At 35.3% G+C, this 6429-nt stretch overlaps 1 long non-coding RNA gene across 1 annotated transcript; it reads left to right on the top strand.

Annotated features, from left to right (window-relative positions):
* The first annotated feature begins 317 nt into the window (after nucleotides 1–317).
* LOC122295735 lies at nucleotides 318–1369 on the top strand. The gene is made up of 2 exons (XR_006238237.1): nucleotides 318–484; nucleotides 1123–1369. It is a non-coding gene; the product is annotated as an uncharacterized LOC122295735 (long non-coding RNA).
* Nucleotides 1370–6429: the final 5060 nt, after the last annotated feature.

Raw genomic sequence — 6429 nt, 5'->3', positions numbered from 1 at the left:
CCTTTTCGGGATCATGAATTGAACCGTCCTTCTTCTAGTTCTTATTGTTGCCAACATGTTAATATTTTACCAAGTCTTTGGCCACATGATTACTTGAAGCACTATAAATTTTTACATCCAATTTTATTTTAAAGCTAAGTTGCTATAGAATTTGACAATTAGTTCTGGCAAATATTATCAAAGCATTATAGGCTCCTTACCCACCTAGCTAGCTTGATAGCTAGATGTGAATATATACATATATATATATATATATATATGGAGAGAGAGAGAGAGAGAGAGAGAGAGAGAGAGAGAGAGAGAGAGAGAGAGTCAAAACCATTAATGCATAACACACTGGCTGGTACTATATATATTGTTGAGGTAAGGCCGAAGAGAGCAAGAGCAGATCACATGGGGCTGTATTCCTTCTCCCGTTATATCATTCTGGTATTATTACTCTCTGCAGCAATCTTGGCCACGCAGCCTTATCAAATCAGTGCAGGTTTGAATCCTACCTCTAAGTTGCATTAGATAAAGCTGCAATTTCTATTCCTGCATGCATTCTTTTTTTGAACTGATCATGTTAGATATATACAGCATGATCAGCTACGTTCGCATGTGCAGTTGAATGACAATAATTATTTCCTATCTATCATATATTACTTGAGCATGTAACTATTTTCATAAAATCTTACAAAAATTAGGAAATGAGTTGAGATTGGAGTCTTGCAAGGAAAGAGATCGAGAAGGAGATAATTCAATGCATGATCTCTTCATAAGATCAGGACAAATGAACAAGTTCCTCTTCGAAGCAGTTACAACGTTTCATGCAAAATGAACCCCCAAATCAATAAACAGCTCACTCTGTAGAATTTAGTAAAGAAAAATGAATTAAGGAACTGTCTCTGTCGACCAAAGACCTATAATTAAGAGAAAATTTTTCATCTAAAATTGATGATGATCAGGTGCATAAACAGTGTCTTGACATAAATATGTGAGCATTTGTCTTAATCACTTCAATTTGTAATCAAAGAGGCTGTATATATAGGTAATTGATGCATTCTAAATTATTTTCAACAGCTAGATGGGAAAGTGTTTGCAGCAACACTTGTTTGATTATATATTATTGGACTTTTGCAGATATTAAAGTAATTAGAAAACTAGCACGCATGCCGAGTCCTCCCCCTCCACCAAAACCAAACTCGAGGAGAGCCCAGAGACCATCAGAGCCTCCGCCTAGTTCTGTACAAGTTGAAAATTAGGATCCTTCAATCAGCATATGTTATTGAAGTAATAAGAGTGGAATATTTCTGCATGTATGTCTCCTTTTTATGCGATCAATGTAAGATTTGGGTGTTTCTCAATAGGCTGAATGAAATTTAGACCACTCGGTGTAATGAATGTTAAGGTTGTAATTTGACTTCAAGATTATAAATAAGCTGGCAAACTAGTTAGCTAAGACCCAATAGGGAAAAAATACCCACTGAAAATGAAATAGTGGAAGAGAGAAATGTTGTATTTGATCTACAATTTCAACCAAAGTTTTCATAGTTCTTTGAGTTTTCTTTTTATATATGGTGTATTGTGTCTTTTCTGTCTATAAAGTAATGTTTAGGAGGACTAAATTAAATAGTTAGTTCTATGTATCTCTGGAATTAACAATCTAATAAGAGAAAAACTTCAAACAGGACTTGGTATTAAGAAGAAATTTACATCCTTCATGAATAATATTATGATATGTATATTTTTTCACAAAAGACAAATAGAATTGACTATAGGCAAGGGCTATCCTAATCCCACTCACCTTCCCCCAGTCGCTTAGTACGGATCAATTCACAACAAAAATATGTAGAAAAATGGAAAACAAGGAAGAATGAAAATTGAACAAATCTTCGACAATATGGTGACAATCCCTTTAGGGTTTTTGTCCCGCAAGTCGGTGATGGACAAAAGGGAATCAAGTACCTTCATTGTGCACAAATGGTCTCTATTTATATACCACGAGGCACTAATTGGCAAATGACACAATCATTGGTAAGACAATGGTTGGCAAAGGGCACAACTGTTAACAAGTGAAACATCTTTTTGACTAAATCAAATGATTGTATCTTTTAACACTTCCTCAGCCATCATCCAATATGGGAGCTGTCACCATTGAGAGAGTGTCATTCTAAGAGGTACATTGTTTGGTGATCACACCCTTTAGAATTACATCTCCCACTTGATCACACAAAATGGTGTCGATCTTGTTGAGTATTTTACTTTGGTACCAAAATAGGCTTTCCACTACTTAACTCTCATATGGAAACTCCTGCAGATTGACGTCAGAGCATAACAAGTCTCTACGAGCGCACACCTTTGTCATTAACTTATCTAATCTCACCCCCCACCATATGTGCTCCCATTGACCACATATAAATAGTGATTTCATTTCACTAAAAAACATATAGTGAACTGTAATAATTCTTCATTACTGAATCAATAATCAATATCTCTATCACAATTGATGACTTCAGCTGAATACATAACACACGTATGTACCTACATTGAATTTTTGTTACGTAGTTCTTCTAAAGGCTAATCCTGAGGCTTTTATTAATTACCTTATCAAGGACTTTACAAATAATCAACCAATCATTTAGTTAATCAACCTACACTAAAATTTTATCAAATACTCCCTCTAAGGCCATTCCTGGGATTTTTCTTAATCACCTTATAATTAGCAGCTTTACAAATGACCAAGATTTTCATTTGGGTATCATCATAACTCCATTTTTCTAAGTGTCCCCAAAACTTCCTAAGTTATGCATGTCAAACATGAGGTTGCTTCACCTAGGGATCTCTCAACCCCATTCTAGTCATACGTTTTCTAAATTTCTCCAAAGAAATTCCTTTGGGATCTGCTACCATCTTAGTTGAGAAAATATAATTAACCTTGACCTCACCTCTCTCCAATATAGCTAAAATATAGTGATAATAATGCACATCAATGTGTTCCTTTGAAAGTCTATGTTCCACTAATTATCAATGAGATGATAGGCTAATTATCACGAAACACATTGACCGTTTTTGTGGATGTACCAAAATTTAGGTTTTCAATAGACCGTTACATCCACACCGTATTACTCACTGCAGTACTACAAGCAATATATTCTGCTTTCATAGTAGACTTAGTAGCACAGCTTATTTCTTACTCAAGCAAGAAGTTGTTGTTTCACCAAATAGAAATATATATTCACTTGTAAATTTTCTATCATCCACATCACTTCTGAAATTAGTATAACTATAGCTGATTAATTCTAGATCACTGATTTCAAAGCTTAATTTCATATTTTTGGTACTTTGTAAATACCTTAATATATGCTATACTGCTTGCCAATATTTCTTACTTGGATTGGATTGATATCTACTTACTAGTCTTACTACATGACAAATGTCTGGTCTCGTACTTGTCATTGCATACATGAGGCTTCTCTAAGCTTGAGCATAGGGAAGTATAGGGATTTCACTTATTTCATCCTCATCTTTTGGGCACATATTTTTATTTAAAGCATGACTTTTGCAAATATGTGTACTTAAGTACTTATAATTTTCCATACCAAATCTTTTAAGTACTTTTCTAGATACTTTTTTTTTTATTATTATTATCTAAACATAAAATATTTAAATTTCTATCTCTTGAAATTCTTATACCGAGAACATAGGCAGCTTCACCCATGTATTTCATTTCAAATTTAGATTTAAAGAATTCTTTTGTTTCATTCATCATATCTAGACAATTACTTGCAAGTAATATATCATCAACATATAATGATAATAATGTTACTTTATTATCATTTTTTCATATATATACACAATGAACTAATGAACTCATTTCGTATCCCATTTCCCAAATGGTTTGGTGAAACTTTAAGTACCACTGTCTTGAAGATTGCTTAAGTCCATAGAGTGACTTCTTCAACTTGTAAACTTTTTCTTCATGTCCTTTAATGTGGAATCCTCATGATTGGATCATAAAAATATCTTTTTTTAATTTACTATTAAAAAAAGTTGTACTTACATCTAATTGACGTAATTTCAAATTCATCCTCGCAACAATAGCATGATGATCATTATGGATGTGAATTTCACCACAGGCGAGTATGTGTCCACAAAGTCTACACATGATTGTTGGGTATATCCCTTGGCCACTAATCATGCTTTATACCTTTCCAAATCACCATCAACTTTAAATTTTCTTCTGAGAACAAAGTTGCACCCTTTCCTTGCCCAACCATGGAATATGTCGCCCTCTTTCCTCACCAACCCGAGGAATCTTCACCTTTTTCCATAGGTCTTGTGCTGAACTGATTTCTTGAGGCACTCTAGCACTATTAACATCGACTCTACTAACTCAGTATCATTAAACTCGGATTCTTCTGCATCAATCTCCCCGGGTTGGAAAGAACTTATCCTTGAGTTCCTGCCATCATTAATAAAGCATGGATTAAGGTATTTGATATTGAACATATCCGTCATCATCATATGTTTGGGAAGACACAACCTACATGCATTATTGTTGATCTTTTTGAGAACTTCACAAGATCCAATCATCCGATCTTTCAGTTTAATGTACTCGTCCATAAGGAAACAATCACAAGTTAGTACAGACCAAACAAAATCCCCAACACCGAAAAGTATATCTCAATGGTGATTGCTGGCCTGAGCCTTGTACTTTGCATTACTTTCTTGGATTTCTTGTTTGACTTGGTCATGTACTCTTTAAAGGTGCGTTGCCATCTCCTTGACCATATTTTAGACAAAATCCATGCTGACAATTAGTTCTAACAAATATTATCAAAGCATTACAGGCTCCTTACCCACCCACCTAGCTAGCTAACTAGAGGTGAATATATATACATATTTAGAGAGAGAGAGAGAGAGAGAGAGGGAGTCAAAGCCATTGCATAACACACTGGCTGGTACTATATATATTGTTGAGGTAAGGCCGAAGAGTGCAAGAGCAAATCACATGGGGCTGTATTCCTTCTCCCGTTATATCATTTTGGTATTATTACTCTCTGCAGCAATCTTGGCCATGCACACTACAACATTAGTGGCTTTTTGCCTCGGTTTATTTTTTTACAGACTTGAGTTTGCTGTAAAAACAGCATTTCAACGACGATATATGTATGCAGTAAAAATGCTGCTATTAAATAGACGTCTACTGCATTATGATAAGTTGCACTAGGTAGTTGCGTCAACACTTAATGTACTGCTGCGAGTTTGGGCTGACGTAAAAGCTAAGACCAAATAATCCATACATCGGCGAGTACCACAATTGGACGCTGATGTAATACTAGTGTGTGCTGCGAAATCGCTAATTTCTCACAACAGGAAGTTGCACAGGTATGAGACTAGTCCACCAGATTTTCATCACAAAAACCATATTTTCCATCAATTTTCGATCCGTAGAAGCATTTGAATGTTCCAGCAGAATTTTTTGAAGACATTATTAGAATTTCGTTTGAAGCTAGATAAATCTATAGCCCCAAATCGTTTCTCAACTTCTAACCCTCCTTCACCTCAGATTTGAGCATCCGGCATCTATAACCTTCCTTCACTGAAAATTCTATCAATTAAACTGTCATCTGAAAAGCCCCAATTTGTTCTTGAGGCTAGCCCCAATTATCCCCTTCCTGAAAATTGTGTTGCATTAGGCCGTCGAGAGGCAATCAATCTCTGTCCCACGTCAGACTGAGATGAGGTCGTATTTCTCCCATCTTGCAAGCCACTGACTTCCAGCAATATTCTGTGGGTAATCACAACACACTTTTGTGCGGCAACTTCCGTTACTCAGAGGAAACCAATTTCCGTCAGCCACACAGAGACCCATCAGGTAATAAGGTTTTTATTTTATTTTTACCCCTTTGATTCCTGTATATTGATTAAGCTATATAGCTTAATAGGATCTCCTAAATGCAAAGTAGATATATGAACTTAATTTGAAGACTTGTAGTTGTAATTTCAGCTTTTATCATCCTGCCTTTTCTTTATTCTATACGTGTGTGAGTACTTAGTCGTTTATTTCGGATAACTAGAATTTGCCTTCCAATATATATATATATATATATATATATGTAGCTCTAGAGGTAGATTAAGGGAAGTCTGAAGTTTAGTCCTGTTGTACCAAGTTAATACTATGCATATATGAAGAACAAGGATGGTAGCTAGAAGGCTTTAATTTATACGTTTTCTTCCTTTTCCATGTCGCAAATCCATCCATTCTAATTTGTTTTCATTCTGATCAACTCATGTATGCTTAGGATCCTATTCTGGCTTTGCTCATTGATTTGTCAGTACCTACTTTTTGGTGTGGCCACAAGGCACCAAGATTTTTAGATGCATGGCTGTCCATGCAGCGAATCAGGGACCATTTGTCTTTGGCTAGCTTGTAAGTAATCTGTA

Source organism: Carya illinoinensis, chromosome 15 (genome assembly GCF_018687715.1).
Source record: "Carya illinoinensis cultivar Pawnee chromosome 15, C.illinoinensisPawnee_v1, whole genome shotgun sequence".
NCBI classification, from domain to species: Eukaryota; Viridiplantae; Streptophyta; class Magnoliopsida; order Fagales; family Juglandaceae; genus Carya; species Carya illinoinensis.
The sequence above is the reverse complement of the archived record's forward strand: the minus strand, read 5'-3'. Positions and strand labels throughout refer to the sequence as shown.